Consider the following 24,401-nt stretch of genomic DNA (forward strand, 5'->3'; position numbering starts at 1 on the left):
GCATTGTGGCCAGATAGGCGGGCACAACAATATCTTTAAAATGGCAGCTTGGCCGCAATGCAAGCGTTTTACCTTGTGCCCGAACGCGTTTTATATGCCTTTCGTTTTCTGCCTTTTATTTGTTGTTATTGTTTTCCTCTTCTTCTGCTTCTTTTTTGTGTTTTGGTAGCTCCAAATAGTTGGCACCACTTGCATAAAAGCAAACGATCTGTGGCCCCAAAATTGACTGCGTCGAAGAATAGCTGCTGAGCCACAGCTGCAATCGCTTCAGCCTTGCAAATGGTTTTTGTCTAATGCATGCCACAGTCTGTGGCCTTAATTAAAAAGCCTTTCCCGAGCTAAAGTGAGGCAAATTCCATATCGAATGGCACATATTGATTGGCGAAAATTGCCAAAGAATAGTTTACTTACTGGAGATTTACATAGACGAAGCGAATTGAATTAAGTGGGCTTACCTGAAAAGAGAAATACATTAAATATTAAATTTAGTTATATTTAAAACTCGAAAATTGAAATGTTTAGAATAGATATACCCTAAATAATCCTAATTATATACAATATTTTATAATTATTACTATTTTTTGTATGCCATTTATATAGTTAAAACAAATGATATAAGAAGAGCTGACTTATTACTTAAAAATTATTATTTAGTTCTGAAATATTAATAAAAAATAAAATATACATATACATATATAACAAAAAAATCAATTAAAAAAATATTGTTTAACTCTTAATTATTTAATATATTTTCAAACACATATTCAAACATAAAAATAATTTTGAAAAATTATAATAAAAAATTTAATATATTTATGCTGAAGTTGAAAAGCACTAGTATGTCCCATACGCTTAAATGAAAAAATGTTGAACACAACAATTGTATTTACCGTAAATTGATGATGTGATTCATATAAAATAAAATAATATAAAAAAATAATATATATTTAAAAACCTAATAAAAAGCAGCAATATATTTTGAATAAGTCAAGTAGATAATTTATTCAGCACATGCCAATCTGCAGATCTAGATAAAATCAGTATACATCTTGGCATAATAAACAAGCAAAATAAATTAATAAAAAAAAACTGAAGCACATTCATCTCAACCCAGGTGCCACAAAAACCTCAAAACTGATCTAAATTTTGCACTCATGCATGAAGTTCAGCACATATTAAATAGCTTCGTGCTCAGGAGAAACTCCATTTATTATGAACCACAATGATTAACATCAACAAAATCTCTGAGCCAAATCAAAAATCAGCAAAACTTTGAACTTAATTAAAATGCAAAAAACTAATTGAAGATGCTGCACACGTTTCATAGCATCTGAGCAGAGTTTGTACAGTATTTGCATTTAAATCATGTACTAGAAACAACAGTGAGAGAGAGACAAGATATAGATATGCTTCTATATTCGTGCTATAAGTTTTTCACATATATCAAGCAAAGCGAAAAAAGGAAAAATTTGGTCGAATGCAAATGTCGCAATTTTAATTAAATGCGTCAATAAATCGGTCAGCAAAAACAACCAGCCAAAGTGTGCCCTAGGGAAGGACCACAGTGCGTATGCTTGACTAATTGAATGCGCTACACACACTCACACACACACACACACACAGACAGACACAAACACAATCACATATGTATGACCAAAGAGTCATAGATAATGCCTCGCCTGAATTGGGCAAACAACTTGCGCAAGCATATTTGCGCAAACGTAGCGCAAACACACAGCCATAGCAAAAGGAAATTGAATTGTCAAATGAGATTGGCTGCCCGGCCAAACAAGCCACTTTGCCTTGCAGGCCTTCGACCTAATTAAAATTTGCATAATTAATCAACTTTTTCGGACCGAAGAGGACATTAAAAACACAAAAGAAAAAAAATTTAAGAGAAAAATAAAACTAGACGCCCGGCGCCCAAACAGTGCTCAACGGAAGGAGCTAAACCAGCAAAGCGGAAGCGCCTACTAAGTGAAGCGCTCTACAGAAGTGCACTTAAAATTGCATTTGAAATTAATTGAATTTTCAGCCAGCGGGCAAACAAGACTCCCTCAGCCACCTCTCCAGTCTCCACTGCCCATCCTCCCCCAATCCACCACACTCCCACAACGATAACTGCAAATTTAATAAGCTTCAATTGTATGGTGTATGCGTATGTGTGTGTGTGTGTGTATGTGTGTGTACAATGCCAAAGAATGTTGACAGAGTCGAGAAATTTTAGCACAGCAGGAGACGCTTATATAACACAACTTTTGCCAGAGTTTCATATGTAATCAAGATGTGCTTAATACGTATTTAATGTCAGCACAGAAGCTAAAACAGCTCTCTAACATGGCTTAATTCGATACCCTATAAAAAAGAAGGGTTGCAATGGGCATTCGAGGTATGCTGAGTTATATATTCTTTTAGCCGTATTATCATCTACACAAATATGTATATTTATACTGCATATTTGCAGCTATAAAAAATTGTTTACTCACAATTAACCTAATTGCATTTACAACCCAGTTCAGGCGAATTACCTTGCAATTGAGTTTAAGTGTGGGATTGAGTAAAAGTGGGTGTTTAGTTTTTTCCCAGTTTTTGTATTTATACAGCCTAATGTTAATAAAATTTGTTGTCTACGCTCTGAGGCCAACGAAAAGTAGATTCCATTAAGGTAAAGTATATATGTATATGTCTAGATATATTATAAATCAATATATAAGTATAAATATATAAAATATTTCCTTGTTATCAGTTTTTATGTATGGAATAAGCTGACAAACAAAGCTTTAGTATTTTAATACCAATTGTTGTCGAGATCATAACTTAAACAAAACCAAAATACGCTAAGTTCAATGGGTTCAGTTGATAAAAACTAGGAAACTTACATAATATATAAAATAGTAATAACAGTTAGTATTAAAGTACTAATATTTAGTATTAAAGTATAATTTTTTTTTTTTATATTTATATGAATAGTCCAATTTTAGTGTTGTATTATTCATTTTAAGAAATATAATCATTTGTTAATTATTTACATTTACTAAAGTTGTATTTTAGTTATTTAATTTTAAATAAAATAAAAATTGTCTGGCAATTCTTTGCTTTGTGTCATGGATATAGCTGCTCAAAAAACATTTATGTCAATAAACTTAGTTTCAATAAAAAATCTCACTAATGTTATGCATAGTTCTCTATCTACACTCGTAAAATGCTCATAATCCAAAATTTTATTAAAAGTTTAAAATATATTAATACAACTTTAAGCATCGATACTTCAAAACATATTTATTTAAAATCTATATATCAAGTATACATTCATTTATTAAATATTTATATATTTACTAGATATTATTCATATCGAATTTTCATTGAACTTTGTGGTTTCATGCAATTTGTCACACGCTCTGGACGCTATAAGTCGAAACAATTGAATGGCTTTTGAAAGGGTATTAAGAGTAAGCTTCTGTCGACGTTGCAATTGCAATTACGATTGCATGTGAAGAGCGGAACAAAAGTAGTCGTAAGTGGGGCTATTGTAGCCTTCCGGTGGGTGTTGCTGGGCATCAAGTCGAGGACAATTTGAGCCACTCGTTAAGTGGCTCGTTGAGGCCTTGATGACACAGGGTGTGCCGCATTTAATTGCACTTGACATTAACTAGGTGGCTCAATTGTAATTTTAAATGCGCTGCACATGCTCGGTAAATAATTAATGCTATAGCTGAACATAATCTAAATGGAGACTATTATCAAATGCTTCTTCCACTGCCTCAAGAGAGCAGTGTTCCGAGTACGTCTGCACACTCTAAGCCACAATAGACGATAAGGCTTTGTCAACTGTACATGGCTCATATCACATCTACAAGTAATTAACATTTGTTTCTGGTAATCAGGTTAGTAGATTCGTTGCTGCTGCTGTTGTTCAATAAATTAAAAGTAGCCCTTATCTACGAATGTGTTTAATTGACAGTCAACAACGTACAATGTTGAGTTGTTTTGATAACGCGGCCACCGTTAACAGCCTTATATCTCATTTGACGACTATCGCTTGTTAAATATATAGTAATCAGTTCATTATTTTGCAAAGAGTTGGATGGGCTCATGAAAACTATTTTAAACTATTTTTTTCAAGGTAATATGTATTAGGTAAAGGTATGATTAAATTTTTTAAATATATTTTTCAACCTTGATTCCAGTATTTTCAATTTTTTTTTTAAATTTTTTGATGAATTATTTTATTAATATTTAGTGTTCTAATAGTTGTATTATACAAAAAATATTTATATATATATTTTTTTTTTATTGTAAAAAGCTTTACATTAATTAGGGAAAAGAACAATTATTTGAAGATAAATATTTTAATACTCTGAACCAATTAAAGACAACTATAAATTTCTTATTGGTATTATCACCCTAAAAAAAAAAAAAAAAAAAAAAAAAAAAAAAAAAAAAAAAAAAAACAAGTATTTTTTACAAGACAATCAATTAGAAACTCAATTATTTCCCGGCAAACATATTTTAATTAAAACTTCTCCTTTTATAGGGTATCTTTATATATCTACATGTTTATACATATTTATATACACATACATATTCAACTGGCTTCAAGAAAAGTTAAACAACATTTAACTACAAATAGTTGGGGAAAATATTATGGAAAACATAAATCTAGACAACGAGCAACTACTGAGCGAGCGAATTTAAAGGCGAGAAACTGCTAGCAGTTCGCTGCAGTTAGTTAAAACAAAGAACGCATCTGCACAAAGGTGATTCATTTTCCATGATTGCTTGCATTAATCATGGCACACAGCAATTTTCTAGATGAACTCGAGCAGCCAATTGCAAAAAGTTAACCAGCTAGCTCCTCGTTTCCCCCACGCACACAAACACACACACACACATGTTTGTACTCGAACTGAAATTCTAGTTTCTCTCACACTCTGCTATATATGCACATATATCGCATAGATGCGCGAGTGAAAGTGCATTGTTGCTCAGCGTTTGGTGTTTGATTTATGGCTCGCAATGCATTTTCAATGGGGCCGTGAACAAAAAAAAAACAAAAACACAAATGAAATTGGAATGAGAACGAGAAAAGCGCTATAGTACTTGTGTGTGTTCATGTATTTTAATTATCATCAACGAGGCCATAATATCACAAAGCCTCTTATGTGCAGGGGTTTTTATATTTTTGTACCTCTGCTATAAGTACATATCACTTTTCGCTAAGATTGTGATAACTAACATGATTCATTGGATATTTCCCGATCGGGTTTCTTTAGAGGCCAATCGGAATATCAGCATTGACTGATTGATTTCGAAATCAATGCACAGCACTGAGCACATGTTAAGTAGCTCAGATCTAAACACGATGCTCACTATAAATTACAGCAACAAACGCGCTTGTCATACCAATTGTTAATTAATGAAATATAAATATGAAAACAAGATGAAGAAAAAAAAAAGAAACACATTTGCATAAAAGTCACGAAATATACAAACGACACCTTCGCCCAGTAAAATCTACAAATAATAATAATAACAAGCGACTCTCAGACAGCGGAGCTCATGGAGTCGACAGCGACAAAAGCTACAGAAGATGCTCTAGAGTTAGAAGTACGTGCTAGAAGCACAAACATGACGATCGATGTGGTAATGCCTTGTAGAAAACCGAGTAATTTAGTGTGTGAACAGTACAATTTATATTATAGACTTTGTTTAGGTATCCACATGCTGAGCTCTACCTATATCTTGCACAAACCAAATTTTATTTTAAAAATCCTAAACTTTGTTTGACTCTCTATCAATTGAAGCAAATTGATTAATTCACAGGAAAAAACAACCATAAACTTTATTATGAAGCGTTATTATGACACAAAAAAAAAACCCGAAACTAAGTACATTAGAAACTTGTTAAACACGAATTAAGTGTCTTTTCATTGTTAATTCAAAGTCATTTTATAATGTCACAACAAAAAAGAATATTGAAAAAGACTCCATTAAAAATTTTGAGAGTATCTACTGAATAATTGTACGGCAAACACTTGTTAGTCAACTCGAGGTCTTACTGTATGGTTCAAGCATTTGACATTAAGTTTTTGTTTGCCCAATATCTAAAATGCGCTGAGCCCTGCATTAAGTTGTTAATCAGTGACAGCCGCTGGGAATTGGGAATTGCATAATTGAAAGGTTGGGAAACATATATCAATGAAATGCTTTATCACTGTCAAGTGCAGCTCTCGAGTGACTCATGCAATTGCTTAAATCCCAGCAGCGAATCATACACGCAAAAAAAACTCAAATGACTTGCAAATCAATGAACAATAAAATATTGAAAACAAAACCTATTGAATATGCGCAAAGCGAAAGGGATGCAGTTGAAGATGCTCTAGAAATGTATTACATATTGAGAAAAAATGCAGAAATGTAATGATCATACTAATAATTTAATAAAATAAATAAAATAAATCAAGAAATATCAGTTGGGCATTTCTCAACGTCTGCATATAAATGGCTTTTATTCATACTCTTAAAAAAACTCATAGAGCAATCGACTACGTCGCAACTTTATTTTAAAAAAATATATTTAAGAAAATTATAAATAAAAGTATATATAAATTATAAATAAAGTATATATAAATCATACAACAAATAATTTTTAGTAAAATATTTTAAGAAAAGTCGGGTAGTCTGGAAAATCTAGTATAATCATTTATTCTACATATTATTATAATCATATAATTAATATAAAATGTAGAGTATGAATTAAAAATAATTATACAAAAATCAATTAAATGTAAATTAATAAAGTAATAAAATGTTCAGAGGGCTTTTTATTTGAGGGTTTTATGTTATACCATAACTTTTAGTGAATATATCCAATTAGATAAACAACTCAAAGAAAACTTAACAAAAACTCGATATAAAATTAAACATTTTCAAAAATCAAACTGTCTCATAATCTCAGCTCCTATCTATGAAATCGATAGCACATGCAGGGTATACAATATTGATAAGCAAACAGACTTCTTATCGCATGCGGAAGTATGCAAATTAGGTGGCAAAAAAAAAAAAACTAATTGCACTCACGCACGCACCGCAGGCGTCAATCACTCAAAAGCGACAGCATTTACAGTTAGTCTGACGGCATAGATCAAGAATGCTCGCCAAGTACATAGGGCCCATAAGTATGACAGACAGCGAGACAATCAGTCAGACTGAACAACGAGCAGCGCACAACATTTTGTTTGACAAATTGACTATGAATATAAAGGAAATGCCGACTTAAGCACCGGCTCAAGTATCTATGGAGATGCGCATAAATTTGAGGTACCCTCAGCGCCAGCCCCTAGCTATATTATTCTTATTATTAAAATCATTTGCATATCTCTCGAAAATATTTCAAAATGCTAATTTCTATCAATTTCATTAGCTTTTAATTTAACCATAGATCAAAATTAATTTTTTAGCTCGTTGAATATATGATTAAACGAGAAATACTTCTTATTTTTTTTAGAAGTTGTAAAACGACTGGCAAAGACAATGGCTCAAACTGTTTCTTGGAAACATGCTGTATATTTGTGAGAATCGAATATATAATTAAATAAGTTATATAACCGAACTAACACCAAATTCTTTTCAGCATTTTGCATTTTTCTGTGGCTGTTAAGTGCCTCATGCACATAACTGTCTACATATATACTATATCGTGTTTTATAGCATGCGAAAAATGAGCAGAAACTGTTCTTAAATCTTTGGTTAATGCTATGCTGTGCTACTTGAATATAAATAGAATAACAATAAAAACTTTTGGCTAATGATGACACAATGGTGAGTAAATTCCTATAAATTTAAACGTACAGTCGAGTCTTTTAAACTTGTATGCCGCTAAATCTAAAATCGTGATAAGTCGAAAGAAATTCGTTCTCAATAATTCTCAATAATTTTAAATTCTGTGTAAAACGAAAAAAAAAAAAAAAAAAAAAAAAAAAAAAAAACTGAGCCCCTTACCATTTCGAATAGTTCGAATTATATTATATTTATGGATTTTAGGGAATTTTTTAGAAGTTGAATAATAGGAATATTACTATAATAGTAGTTTAATTTTTATATTTTTGTATTTTGCAAATATCTAAAAACTTTTTGGATAATTTTTATAATATTTTGTAAGTTATTTTAAAATAAAAAATTGCTGTAATATTTAGAAATATTGTAAAAAATTAAGTGATATATAGATTATTTTTGAAAAGTAGCTTTTGAACTAAATTTAATTCAGTTTAATTTCAATTATTGTGTCTGATATAAGAATATAAAAATACTACAAATAACATAAATTTTTTACTACATTGATCACCTGATAGCCATCAAAATGAACAAATTGACTGTTGACAAACAAAATTAACACAAAATATTAAATACACTTATTCAACCAGCTTAAAGACTTAAAGTCAAACAGCCTTTAAATGCATCACAGTAAAAATATATAAATAACTGTAGCAAACAAACGCAATGCCATGAGAGTCGCAGAGAACACATATAAACTACATCAATTTTAAAGGCTAAACTATACGCTAATTGTCAAATTCAGCATTAACAAATTTTTAAGCACATTTGTTTTATGAGCACAAAAGCAGCTTAAGCAGCAAATATTTTCGTAGAAAGTAAATTCCTATTCGGTGAGCTAAGCTAATTACTAAGTACACTATAATGTGCTTTCACGCATTGCAGCCACTATTCCATATCATTTATCATACATATCGTTCGTTAGCTGCGCATATACTTACAATTAATGTGGAAATTTTCCAGTTATTAAGTTGAAGCTCCCCACCCACAGGCAGATAGAGTCTGCTAGCTTTATCCACAGCTTGGCTGTGAGTCGTTACCTGGGCTTGCTTAACAGTTAATTAGCAACATTTTACGTCACGTTAGGCACATTAAATCTTATCAGAAGATTGAAACGTATCGCCCATGTAATAGACACACACACACACACAAACTTACACACAAACACTGAAACTGTAAAGAAGAAAGTATAACAAAATGAAAGAAGAAGTAGAGTAAAGCCAAGGCGGAGGGCTGCGAGCGACACTTGTGAGTTATGTCAAACGCAATGAAAAGGAAAACGATACGCCCGCTGTCAATGATAATGTTAATGATGATGATGATGATGATGCTGCAGCTGCAGAAAAAAACTGGATACAAAAACTGATACAGAGATACACACACACACACACTCAGACACACAGTTGCGTGGCTCAAGCTGGAACTCAAATTACAAACTGTCAAAAAATGACTAGGCAGAAATGCGAGCAATCTGAAAGGATGAGCTCAGTATCAATAATGATTCTTTGACTTAAATTCAGGCTTCGCTTCTTATTGATAAGTTGCCCCATTACGTTTCAGCACAATTCATGGCCTCACTGTCACTCTCTACAGAGCTCAATAGCAGCAAAAAATAATAAAAATAAACAAAAGAAAGTCATGTGAAAACATTATAGTCGGGCGTAGCTGACTAAATAATACTTGCCAAAGACAATGTATCAAGTATACAATATTGAGTTAATTTTTTATGCTATTCATAGATTTTTCTTAAGACTTTTCAATTATTTTTAGACCATATGAAAGAAGGATAGAAGAATTAATCAGCTTATAATTTTAATAATATTAAAAAAAAAAATTTTAATAACAATTAAAAATAGTATTTTTAAAATTCATACAATAAAATAAAATAAAAATAAAAATAAAATTGAAATTAAAATAACATAAAATAATATGTATTTAATAATAATAATATTAATAATAATTATGTTTAATATGCATATTTAATCTGATTCTGACTGAGAAATATATAAACGAAATAAATAACTTGTACAAAACCAATATACCCTTCTTCAATTCACAACAGGGTACAAAAGAAATTGACAGACTGACGCTATCGCCGCGCACAATCAAGTGCAAATGAGTCAAGTATAAAAAAAAACCTATTTTTGTGTGTGAGTTTACTTTTTTGTTTCGCGTAGGCGTCACATCAGTTTCCTCTGTAAAAAAAAAAAAAAAAGCTAAATAAAAAGCTGAAGATTTGGTTTACTCCCAGCTGCTCTGTACGCCGCAGGCTAATGCCAAAATTAATATAAGAGCAAAAATGAAAACAACAACAAAAATGGCGTCACGCTGTTAAAGAAATGCAAAAACCGTTAGCTTGCTAGGTCCAATTTAAATCAAAATGCCTTGCGCATTTTCTGCGTTCAAATTGGATTGAAACAAATTCTAATTGGATTTAATTTGTTCAAGCTTTAACTAGCCGTGACATTTGTTTATGATATTTTGCTATTTTAACTAGAATGCGTTGCGACAGATTTTATTAAATAAATCTAAGGCTTTTTTTGGAATCCTATTTTCATATTTTTTACATTACAGACTTGAACATTTTTGACAAAACTTTAAAAAAAAATCTAAATTTTAAATTAGCTGAATATTTCATTTCAGTGCAAAACATTTTGCTTTAGTCCTGGGACTAGACTTTTTTAATTTTCACTTGCCTTCTGTCTAACATTTCATTTTAAAAATCGATAATCACATTTTTTTTAAGTTGTCGATCGTGAATTAATACTTAAAGTTTTATTTATATATTTGTTTTTACAAGATAAAATATTGAATTTAATTATTCGAAATACTATTTGATGTTTTAGTACTTTACTCTTTATAAAAATCGATAGGAAATATTGAATTTAATTAATTCAATTTTTAAACATTGATTTATATATTTGTTTTGCAAGATAAAATATTTAATTTAATTAATTCAAATCAATTTTTAAACTTTTATTTTTTTATATATATTTGTTTTGTAGAATAAAATATTTAATTTAATCAATTCCAATTATTGGATGTTGAAGAACAATACTCTTTATAAGTCACATCAAGAAACCTATTTAGATTACCGGAAGCATTTTATTCTCATATCGGCAATGGATTAGATGCCTCTACGATCTCTATTGCGCTACCTAAGCCAAATACCAGCCATATGGCAAGTCAATTAAGAGCACAGGTTTAGTGCTCTGTCTCTTTCTCATAATCGGAATGATAATCGGAATGTAATGCTCCACTTTGTATGGCACTCGGTGAGAACTGTTTGCTCGATGCTCAGCTTGTTTACACCTGCATAAATTCCTCAACTACAAATGCTACGAAAAGCACACGCAAGCATAATTTCCGCAACATCGAGAGCAACTGAAGCTAGTTACTCGAGTGGAGGGTGGGGGAACGGGGAGCGTTGAGCCATAAGCCTCGGATGGAAGCACACTAAAAGGGCTCTGACTATTGCTCCGTCATTGGCTGCGGTCCCAGATCTTCCTCTCTCCCCCCACTCTTCATCCCTGTATGTGTTTCCCTTTGCTCGTCTCGTTCCCTAGATGCCTGCTGTCTGCATGCTAAAGCCATAAATTGATTTATGATGTCTGCCGCATTTTTAAGCGCCAAAAGTTATGCAACAGAACGTTCGGGCAAGGAAGATTGTGGCAAGTGGCCGCAAAAATGTTTCCATATTTTCTGTTTGCCTTCAACAACTGTGCAGAGGCGTGGCAGACTACAACCGCCCCCGCCCGCCAAGCTCAAATGCAGTGCTGCCGTTGCTACTCCTGCTGCTGCTGGAAGTGTCAAGTGGGCCTCTGGAGTCAACGTTTTCGATTTCTTGTGCTCAATCCTCATGCTCTCAGTGGACTCTTCGTATCGCTTCTGGTCCATTGCCACTGCTCTGGCCATCATTTTTTATTAACAATCATAATTCATATTTATTAATGTGCTCAATTTGTTTTTAATGATATTATGTGCATCGCGCGACTCAGTGTGTGTGTGGGAGTGTGTGTCGCCTCTCTGAGGATGGGAAGTGAACAACGTGTGCTCTGATTTACGGTTGAAGTGTCGTAAATATTTTGCCTCAGCTTGTCAAGCAGCTACAAGCAAATAGACACCGCTCCCTCTCCTTCTCCCTATCTCACACACACCCACAGCCAGACCTACACCGACCTGACTCAGGTAAAGTTTGGAGTGCCGTGTGTTTACACATATGATAATGGAGCTCGCTGTTGCGGATCATGATGTGTTAAGTGTTGTGAAACGACCGACAAAATTCTGTTTATACTCCAAGTCAAGTCAAGTAGCTATAAATCTATGCGGCAATGTGCCAAGTTTGAAAATTTCCTCAGATTAAAATTTACAGAAAATGTATTTAAATTTGTGAGACATAAACTTATATATTTTAAGTATTTTTTTATTTCAATTTAAAAGTTTTCTTTTTAAATTTGAATACCTCTTATTATTTTTCAGGATTTTTTGTTAAATTTAAGTTTTTACTTTTATACACTTGCTCTCCACTTTTTAACTTAGAAGTTCCACGTTTTAAATATTTAATTATCTTCCTCACAAGCCAAAACAGGTTTCTATTCATATCACGCAAGTTCTAAAAAGACCATAGATTTTCCCCTTAAACTGACTAAAATTTTCTCATTAAATTTTAAGTTTTTCTTTTTATAAGACTTTTCGGACGCTCTTTAGAAAAAAAAAAAGGAAGGAAGCATCCATTGCCAATCATTACGATTGAAAATCGCTAAAAGTAGAACCTGAAAAACCTCTGATAAAGTATAGAAAGAATCGCTCAATTACGAAAAAGTTGCAAGCAGTTGAGGAAAAAAGTGAAACGAATCCCAAAGAACCGCACAAATCCAAACAAAACAACTACAAGAATAACAATGGGCAACCCAGAAGAAGAGAAAAGAAAACGGAAAAGGAAGAACGCACACAATGCGGCTGGCCCAAGGAAAATGGACATGAAAGCTGTTGGCAAATGACTTGGCCAAAAACCAAATACAACAAGTAACTGAGAAAAAAAGAACAACAACAACAACTTGGCAGTCAAACACGCAAAACGACGAAATGATTAAGAGCGGACCAATTCCACTAAGCCACAATAACAAAACACAGAACAAAACAAGAAGCAATTTGCTCTGCCTAAGGATAATGCTCAGCTAAGTCGGGCCAAACAAAGGTGCTGTAAATAATTGTAGAAAAGACGAAACTCAAACTGAAACTGCATAAGAGTCTACATTTTAATTAAGTAGCATTTGAAATGTTAACTGAGTCTACCATTTCACTTCAGGTTATTTGAAAATCTTTAGTTCCTTTATGCTAAATTGAATGGTTGGCCTAGTTTCAACATCGATTGGCGATTCAAATTTCATTGGACTTTGCTGCTGTTCACGTCTTACGAATAAAATCTAATCTAATCATTTTTGCATTACACAAAGTAGTGCAGGAAAATAATCTAAGGAATGGATTTTAGATATAGAATAGCAAATTAAATGCGATTTTGCGTGGGTTTTTAATTTACATTGTGTTAGTCTTTGCTCGAATTTCGGATTACCAACGACAGCCTTAGATTTAAATTAGTTTATACATGATATTTAACTGAATTTTGCGTTGTACACTTTTAATCCAGCATACTAAACTACAGCCTGAATTAATCGATGCTGTTTAAGCCAAAAATTTCATTTTATTTTGTATATTATAATTGTTTTGATCGGAAATATAATTTTTAGTTAAATATTTCAATCACTCTGTATAAAAATAACTCATTGTCATATATCAAATTATTTTTTAAATATAAATAAATTTTATAAAATAAATAATAGTTGATTATTATTTGCAAAATATTCTCATTCGTATTCCCAATTTTTGAGTTTCAATATTTCATTCCCTTTTTTTTAAATTCATTTATTGTAGTACTAAAAGAAATTCTTTTTATATTTTTTGTTTTCTTTTTATGGTAATTTGCTAAGCCAATTTGAGCTTTTAAGCTAACAATAATTAGAAGCAAACAATTATTATTTTTTTTATTGTAACTATTATTTACTTGTGGCGCATTAGTTACGCAAAACTGAAGTAATTTTCGTTGTTTGTCGTCGCACAGCGCAGATTTACTTCGAATGGCGAAAACAAAGCGCCGTGTGCCCATTTCCAAGGCTCTGGCTGTGCAAATTTTGGTCAAGGACTTTTCGCCTGCTGCATGCTAATCCTTTTAAGCAGCTTTTCTCTGCACCTACAGTGCGCACTCTAGAAGTTGGGTCGGCTCTGCATATACGATGCATTCGCCGCCTGTCGACTGGCGTCTCCTCTCATGGGCATAAATTAAAACAAGAACAGCAATAACAACTGGCATAGGAAATGCTCCAGCGTTGCATAGCTGAAAACTTTATGACATTGTTGTTATACCCTAAATACAAGTGAGAGTGGATCAAACGAAAGGGCATATTAGTTCTCGGAAAAGGGATGTAACACTATTTCAATTGAGCTCATCAGAGAGACGAAGTCTAGCAGAGGCTAGAGAGCCTATATTATAGATATATTTCTGTATCTTTCTAGGGATTTGAAAGAATTACATTATGAAGCATATCTCAAAGAACTAGAGCGAGCTAGATATAGACTCTAAATTCTTGTACCATATCTATATTTTCTCAGACTAAAAGTATTAGAATTATAATCTGAATCAGTCCCAATCATTAGACAGAGTATATCCTAGTCGAACCCTCCCGTTACGTGAACACTCTTACATATTTCTTTTTGTTTACGCTTTCCTTCGGCGGCAACTGCAGTTTTCTTAACGTTTTTCGTCGCCCAGGAAACAAAAGCCAGCGCACTCGTAACTAACACATGAACATTTATTTTCATTTCCATTTCCGCATTGTGCACAGCCTTTCAGCATCTTCCTCTTGCTATTCGCATTACACTTTTCACTTTTCCAGCATTCTCAGTGTTGCTTAGCGCGTTTTTAATTTGCTGTCATATTGTCCGCTCTGCGGCTGTCATAGGACAGCATACAGAACCAAAGCATATGGCCAGCCTGAACAGCCTGAACAGCCTCGCACAGGCTGACGCACGCCCACATATGGCCATCTGTCAAATTTGGGGCATTGTTAAAGTTTTAATGAGTTTTTGTAAAACTGGCCAAAATGGACTGGCCACCGTAGAGATCTGGCCACACTCCACTCTACAGCTGCCTATGTAATATATAAATATATAAATATGTTTGCATATTTTGCCATTACTCAAAATCCCATTCAGGTAACTTAAAAGTTAGCCTAGACTTATCTACTTAAAAGTACTTAAAATATATTTTGCCATTTAGCTTAAAAAACAAACTTTGGTAACAATTTTAATATTGATCTTTTTTGCAGGAGCGACAAAGGAAAAAAGAAAAAAATTACAAATACAAATACAAATAATTCAAGTTAATGTTAAATCATATTAATATACATAAAAGCGCGAGCGATTGATGGATTTATTAATACATACCAAATGCGTAAATATGTAAATTTAATATTAATTATATAAAAAAAAATAATAATAAATAATATAAATAAAATAAATGTAATAAAAAATATAATAATAAAAATATATAATAAAAAAGTATATAAAAAAAGTATATAAAAAAAAAAAAATATATAATAAAAAAATATATAAATAAAAAATATATACTAAACACATCTATAATACAAACCCATAATATAATCCCTCACGGACTATATAATACAACTCCCCGTATATCCTCAACAATTATATAATCACCAATCTATAACTCAAACAACTATCTAATACAAAAAATAATAATAACAAAAACAATAAGTGAAAAAATGGTTTAAAATTAATAACAAATACCAAATTCTCTTAATATTTCAAAGAACTCCCAAAGCACTTTTTGTCCATAAATTCTCTCATTTACATATATGTCATTGAAAAATTTCTATCAAATAACTACTTACAACTTGCAAATGACTAACATAATAATGAGCATAAATATTTCACAAACCACAGCTCAAGATATTTACACACAATTTTACGAAATGGCATATCAATTCAAGCCGCAATTCAAATAAAAGACGCAAACAAAAACTATCGATTTTCAAAAGCCACAAAGCCAATGGCTATCGATAAATAAACACACACACGCACACGCATAGAGAAGCAGTGGCTTGTGTGTATGTGTGTGTGTTTTGAAAGCTTTTAAGCAATCAACTAACTGAAAAGCGCGCATACAGCTCAAAATTTATAATGTATTTTGCGCAAATTCATTTAAAAGGATGCTCAGCCTGAGCATCAAACTTGGCCAAGGCAATCAAGTGTGAATAAACATGTATGTGTGAGAGTGTTTCGGTATGTGACTGTGTGTGTGTGTGAGTGTGTGTGAGTGCTGCTTGTGGCTGTGTCTTGGCCTTGCGCCTTAGCCACACACAAGGGCCACACTCACTCAGCCTCTGTCAAGTTTGAGTGGCTCGTCTGCTGCTGTTGCTGTTGCTGCGGCTGCTGTTCATCTGTCTTGGCGAGCCAGCAACTGCATCGATGGCGTTTTTCTTCTTCTTTATGGCATGGTGCCAAATACATTTAAGCAACCAGCAGCACGTGCGGTCTGTGTCAGCAGCAGCAGCAGCAGCAGCAGTCTGACAGCAGTTAACAATATATAATTAAATTTATCCAGCAAAACTCAAAATGGTTTACTTTGGACTTTCAACTGGACTTTAACCGCACTGCAGAAGTTCACAACAGTTTAAGCATTGCAATTACAACTACAACAACAACAACAACAACAACTTGTTCTACAGTGTGCCCGTTTGCATAACAATTAGCCACACTTGGCGTCCTCTCCCTAACTCTCTCGAAACACTTTAGCCGATGATTTGTGCAAATGTTTTTGACGTCGCGGCGTCTTTGCTGCCTCTGCCTCTGCCGCTGCCTCGGCCGGCGTTGTCGTTGTCGCTGGGCTTTGTCTGCCTAGACTTGTTCATTTGCATATTAATTACAACAAAGCACGCAGATGTGGTTTTTGCTTTTGTTGCCCTCTGCTCGTGCCCGAGTGCCGACAAGATTAATTGTGCCCGCGAATCCTAAAAGTAGACTACAATGTTTTCATGCGCCCCACTCAAGTGCTCCGGCCGGGATGCGATTGGCTTTGTTGTAATCGAGCGCAGCTGGCAATCAGTGACAGCTTGTGGCTAATCAATGCGCCAATAAGTGCCAGCAAATTATCGCTGATTGATGGCTAGATCAAATGTATACACAGCCAGGATAACGAGGGAGATGAATTGATTACCGCAACCGTGATTAGCATCTCCTCTATGCACGTACATATGTACGTCATTTGGCTAAACAAATTCTGAATGCTCTTTAGCGCAATCAAGGCAGCATTTAACGTGTCTTTAAAAAATCGAAAAATGAAATCAAGCCTTAAATTTCCTTTTTTCTCTACTTTTTACACACGGGGAAAAACTATTATGTTTATTTCCAAACTATTTAAAACTTTATTTATTTTTTGTTTTGCAAAATTACGCCAGATGCATGTACGATAATAGTTTCAAACTCGAGATATATTTTACACATTATAATTTTAACCAGGTCGAATGATTAAAGCATTATATTTCAGCGCTGCGGCAACCAAAAGCTGCCAAACTTTATCTAATTTATCTAACATGGATGAAATTATAATAAAAGCCATATAAATAATATGCGAAAATTAAAAAAAAAATTAATTATATATACTTTTTTCATAATTTAACAAATCTTCTCATAGTTAAAGACTTTGGGTAAGAATAAATTGCATATAAGAAACTCCAACCTAGTTAGTGGATTATCGTAGGAGCTTTTTAATATAGAATTCATACAAAATTTAGTTTCAAGCCAAAATAAATGAATTATTATCAATACAAGTTAAATGCACATATATAAGTAAATATATATTTCATTGCAAAAAAATATATTCACATATTCTGCTAACCCTTAAGATGCTACAAATAGTTACAAATAGTATACAAATGCACAAATAAACATTTTTATACTATTTTCTATTTGGCAGGATAGAGCTAAAATATAAGCTTAATTCATTTATAATTTCTAATCTTATAAAGCATTCACCCAATAATAATAGTGGTTTTAAGCCATAAACGGTTTAATGCTCTGAGCCCCAGAATATGAAAATGGGAAAAAGGGTATATGGAACTTTTAAGAGCTAAGCCCAGAGCAAATTGAATTTGCTGTGCATGCATTAAGGAAACGTTAAATACAATAACAACTCGCCCTCGATGGCGAGGGATTTCGTTACGTTAATCTAACTTCATAATTCTGGGGCTTGCTTGCGCTCGAAAACTTTGGGATATAGGCTATTGTGCATAAGGCACGCCCCCAAAGAGCCCTATAAGTTTGGTAAGGCAGGCAATATAAGAATTAATTCAATTAATTATGTAATTTTTAAGATTCTAGCTTCAAAACATGACGGACGGATTAATATAACTATAAATGAATATAATAATAATTTGCATTATAATAAAAATATATAAATTTAGTAGTAAAATAAATACGCTGCAGACTTAAGGACAAGAGCTGCAATAAAGCAATAATAAACAATAAATAAAAATAATTAAATAATAATACAATATTTTACCCCAGAGGTTAGCTAGAAATCGCTCGACTTTATGAATAACTTCAAATTTATTGAAAAACAAATACATTTCGGCTGCTATCATTCGTTGTTTAACTATACATTTAATATACATACATCTCATATGGAATTTTTTTTTAATAAGAATTAAACTCATACAAATGAATTACAGTCCATAACAAATGACAGCTCAACTGAAAGTTCAACTCACCTTATCCAAAATGTTGAGCGTTGGCCGCAGCTGGTCTTTGTCTGCAAGAGATAAGAAGCAAATTCAATTAGCAATTGGAGAGCCGAACTAATTGCTCGAATGTAAAATAACAATTCGTTAAAACGAGCACGAAAATGCCGTTGAAATTAGCCCCAAACACTCAGTCGACTAATCGCATTTGCTCAATGGACTGAAAAGTGTTCAAGTGTTCTGAATGCATTTGAAAACGATTTTAATTGTTTTTTTTTTATGGCTGAGCTTAAAAAGTGATGCACAAATGGAGAAAGTCCGACTCATAAATGGCGTATTAAAAACTGGGTTTACTTGAAGATATTGTGTAATTAATTAATTTGACTAGATGCAGGTAAGTTGCACTATGAAATACCCTATAATTTCTAGGGTAGTTTAATAATTTATCTTTTTTTAATATTTGATATATTCAATTTATTTTCATATTTGTAAGTTAGATTAGATTAACTGTTTTTCAAGTGGCATACCAGACGGACTGACTATCAGACGACAGACAGATAAACGATTTATGCATCTGCGCCTAATGAAAATATTCTATAATAATAGTTTAACGCCAACAAAACGTTAGGCCTATCATCGCAGCAATTTTTTGATAAGTATCTAACAACATCAAACGAATTTTTTGGTTTAAAAAAAAACACACACACATACACACATTTAATACATATTCAATTTTCAGTAAAGTTTTTTTTCCTATTTCTATTTGAGCTTAAAAAACAATTGTCATTAACATAAAAGCAAACTTGAAAGATAAAAAGAAACTAAAGCACAGAATATTAAGTTTTCGCCCACTAACAAAAAAAATGAAGGAGATAAAAGAAGAGCTGGAGTGCACACATTCTCTACTATAATGACTTTTCAACAAACTACGTGACATGGAAAACTTTATCGAGAATTCGGCCATAAACATAATTAGCAAAAGGTCCGCACAGCCTCAGCCTCGTGTGGGCGGAACCCACTGAGTCCGCATCGAGCATAACTGAAGCAGAACAAGTGCAATCTGGGCAAGCAGAAAACGTTACCTCCTCCTACTCCTCCAGCTCCTCCTCGTCGGCCCACTCGAGACAACGGAAGTCAATTTGCATGGTTCGTTGATTTTTGCGTGAATATTGCAATTTGGATTGGGTTTGAAGGATGTTTTGGTTAACTAACGGCAGCGATAAGAAAGACATTTGCAGCCAAAGTGCAAACAATGCGAACAGCGGAATATTTCGCTTAGATAAACAAAGGTAAGGAAAAATGAAGTAAAAAGTAAAGTTTAAGAAAAGCTGCAGACTATAAATCATTGCAAAAGAATTTTAAAAAATATTAGAAATTTAAATATCAAGCTCCAAGTAAAAAATATTGTCTGTTATATATGTGACTATAGAGCAGACAGGTAAAAATAAGCACAGTATAATATATATATTATACTATTGTATTATTATGACTTAACTCGTTATATAAATCCTCACGTAGTAGAATTAAAAAAAAAAAAAAAAAAAAAAAAAAAAAAACACGGACTGCAATATTCCAGTCAATTTGAATGAATAAACCATACAAAAATAATTTGGAATTGCATTGCAAATTGCAAAATTCGTTGTTCCTTTATGGGAGAACAAAAATAAATAAAAGGCATTACGAACAACAATAAATAAATAAAAGAAAATCAACCACATGCGAAAAATCAACATTAGGTTTAAATTCACAAATTACAAAAATCTTGCCATTTAAATGCGCAGGGCTCAGTGAATGGAACCATAAATGATACCCCGGCGACTGCTGCTCTAATGAGTAATGAAAACAGATTTATCGGCGGGCTTATTGTATTATTTTTGTGGTTGTTGCCTTTGTGGTTGATGTTGCGCTGTTGCGCTGTTGCAGTAGGCACTGCGACAATAACAATATAAAAATACATTTTCGATGCCCCAGAGGGTAGAGACACAAATCACGAAGCATTCGCTTTAAAAATTCCTGAAAATTAGTCAGCACGGGAAAAGACTTCGCGTGATTTCTTAATAAATTTCAATGAGGCTTGGGTTATTGAACTAGACGTTTGTTATTCGATATCAAAAAATGAGAGAGAAAATATCGAAAATATAAATGCAAATTTAAGAAGCATAAACAAAAGCCTTAAGCAGCAGATCAAGTTGAATTTAAGAGCGCTAATCGATTATTTATAGAATATCTAATTTGAGTTTAGCATACGAAAAGAATAAAAACGTTAATTACGTTAGCGTAGATAAAGAAATTTATGAAGACATTCGCCATCATCAAAGTTGAGTGATTGATGCGAAATCTAAAGACTTTGGATTTGTATACAAAAAAAGAACATGTGTTATGGATAGAGAGACTGGATTGACTTTTGTGGCATTTAACATGCTTTCAAATATGTTTTGCTTGTTGATTCTTGAAGAAGAAAGCTGAATAGCAGGTTAAATCTAAATAAATATATATAGAAATACAATGAATATATTTTGGAACTTTGTGAGGGCCAAGAAAAAATGATAAAAATTTCATAAAATATTTTATAAATAAAATAAAATAAAATAAAAAACAAAATATAATAAAATATTTTATAAATAAATATATATTTTTTTTTTGGAAATAATTCCAAGTAAACCTAAATTAAAGATAAATAATATTTAAAAATTTAAAATAAATATTTTTGAATTTGCAAGGGTAATAAATAAATAGATATAGATCGAAATTATTTTATTAAATTTTAGAATTAAAGTTTAACTTAAAGTTGAATATTTGTAATACACAGACTCACACACTATAGAAAATAATAATATAGAATCCTCTAGCAAACATCCTCAAATCATCCATAGTTCACATTACTTAGATCAATCCACCCCATTACGCTTGCCTTCCAGATATGTATGTACACTAAATACTTTAAGAATCACCCTTAAATACACTTTACAGGTCGAGTTCTAGTTAAACTAACGCCGCATGCTTCCCACTTCAATTCAATCAACCGTAAACAGAAACAGACCTCCTGCCCGTCGCATCTGTGCCTGGGGCGCTTGTCAAGCGAAGAACACATGGATGTGCACCTTGGCCACGCCCACTTGCCAAGGTGTCAGCACATCACACGCCCAGTTTGAGGGCCACCTGTACCGGGCCCACCCACCAAATGGTTGCGTGCCTAATTGCCAGGCGAACGCAAAGGAAATATATTTCATCATTTTTACCCATGTAGCTGTCGAGCTGCTTGCTTGTCTGCCTGCTTGCCATGTTGGCTGCCTAACGGTTGCTATGACACTTGGTTTTACAAGGAATTCCTGCCACTACTCAGCATAAACATAAGCCATTATAAACATTATAGAGTTTTGAGAGCCAATTAGCAGAAAGTTTTTAAATCTCCTCTAGCTCTTCAAGATTTAGTATTTTAAATTCTTACAATATGAAAAAATCATAGCAACCAAATAAACACTAAAAAAAGACATTTCAACTAGAAACTTATTTATATTTTATATTATAAAACAAACAAAAAAATCGATTTATAAAAAAAAAAAAACTATGAAAATAAACATATTTTAAAAAATTAAAAAATATATATAAAACAATAACAAAGTTTTATTATTAAAAAAAAAAGTAATAATATAAACTTAAAAAAAAATTATAATGCAAAATAAAAAAAATATATTTTGTTAAATATTTAAGAAAAACAAAATTTAAATATTTATATTAATTTCTAAAACAAAAATGATTAGAAGTTTAAAAAAATCATATCAGTCCCAATTATCAAAATAAAATTTTTTTTGTATATTCTCTGAACCACATCACTTCATTTTGAATATTTTGCACTCAATTAAATATATATAAAATTAAAAATATAATGAACTGAAACAACATTTAAATTATTTTATATCAGATACAAATTTTTGACATAAACAAAAACTTGTTATTAACTAAGAAAGTTTTCGGTTTGCTGATAAAAGTTTCTTTTCTTAATCTTTAAGTTTTATGATATTTGATATCTTTGCCATGAAATAATACCTAACCCAACAAATGAAGACAAATATTTCGATAAGAATGAGCTAAATTATACTAAAATGACTCGCAGATAGACAAAAGTTTATGATAACATCAAAATCTGACTAACAACCTACATATATATTTATCATAGAACATTTTTCGTTTCCGAAAACAATTGAAAGAAGTCTTATTACTAGACAGCAAAGTGCTTTAAGATTCCTGCATAATATATGCGATAGAAGTATATATTCATGCTGCCGTTATTTGATATCTTAAGGGCATATTGTCAATGGCAACGCTTCTCACAAAAATAAATAAATAAATTTAAAAAAAAGTAAATAAATAAATCATCGCACTTTCTGCGCATTGAGACGTAAGCACAAAATCATGGGAATGTCGTAAAAACGCAGCTAACTGTGAAAATTTGCCTTGCCGAAATGCGAACAAAAAAGGGAAAATGAAAAGAAAAAGGGAGAACTGAAATTCTATTGATGACCAAGCAAGCAGGACAAGTAAGCCAGCTAAACAGTCAATTTTCCCCAACACGAGACCGAGCTCAACTTTTACAAATGGCCAACTTTGAGTTGGGCAAATGGAAAACGAAAGAGATGGAGTCATACAGAGAGAAAGAGAGAGAGAGGGGGAGAGTGAGGGGTAAAAATCGAAAAACCAAAAAAACAAAATGCACAAAATGCTTATTTGCGGTTAACCACAAAAGTGTAAAATAACACCAAGCTAGGGAAGCATGTTGTCATAAGGGACCCAGCACTCCCACACTCCTACATCCGTCCACTTCACTTCCCCGTTCCCCCACTGAGCTTGCAATGGCGACCAAAGCTGACTGACAGCTGATTTGAGACGTCTGTGAAATGGACTTGGCTTACATTTAAGGTCGAGCTTGTGATTAATTCAAGTGTAAATTGTATTGTGTTCACTTCTTTTAAATATGGACTGCAAATAATTTGGGCCAAGGTCAGTTACCTTGAATGGGGCCTAGCCTATGCACGAGTACGCGTACGTGAGTTGGGTCGCTATCGCTTGATTGAGTTTTTTGGTAATGGCGCGCATTAATTACGGCTAAAGTTCATTATCAAGGGAAACGGGTGAGCATCAAACTTTTTGAGTAGTTGGAAAATTTGTGTGCAGGAAATAAAAAAGTTTACGCAATTAGCACAGAAAATCGATTGGCTCCATTAATAATGAGTCAAAGGAGCAAGAAGAAGAGCTAGAAAGCATACCCAGATGGATGGGTGTATTATGTTTTCTAATCTTATCTTACTATAAAATACTCTGTAAACAAAATTACAAAATAACAAGTAAAAAGTCTTACAAAAAATATCAATTTATTTATAAAAAAAATATATATATATTTGTTATTTTGCTTTTTATTTGACAGTTCTTTCGGATTCCCTTGTGAGTGTACGTAAAAAAAAAAAACACTTTTAACTTTATTTCACATTTGACTCACTGGCATTCCCATTAAAAACTTCGAGTCTCACGATAATTTATCATTTTTTTTTTCGCCAAAAGCACGTTTTAAAAGTTTTTATTATTATAAGCCATTTAAAAGTGTAAACAAAGGAAAAATGACAAATTTTAATGATAAATCCAGAAATTAAATACAAATATTTTGCAATCGAAAACCATTATGATTGCTTAAAAAAAATAGTCATTAAAAATGTAAAAGAAATAAAAAAGTTTACAAAATAAAATGCTAAGCATAAATTG

At 32.4% G+C, this 24,401-nt stretch overlaps 1 protein-coding gene across 2 annotated transcripts in view; it reads right to left on the bottom strand.

The window, feature by feature from the left end:
* LOC108658595 (beta-1,4-glucuronyltransferase 1) overlaps positions 1-24,401 on the bottom strand; it is a 78,469-nt gene that overhangs the window by 49,566 nt on the left and 4,502 nt on the right. For both annotated transcript variants that reach the window (XM_089257029.1, XM_089257028.1), the window contains exon 2: positions 18,678-18,718. The gene's annotated coding sequence lies outside the window, so the exon portion shown is untranslated. The remainder of the gene's footprint in view (positions 1-18,677; positions 18,719-24,401) is intronic.

Source organism: Drosophila navojoa, chromosome 3, assembly GCF_054131105.1.
Source record: "Drosophila navojoa isolate 15081-1374.11 chromosome 3, UAZ_NAV_1.0, whole genome shotgun sequence".
NCBI classification, from domain to species: domain Eukaryota; kingdom Metazoa; phylum Arthropoda; class Insecta; order Diptera; family Drosophilidae; genus Drosophila; species Drosophila navojoa.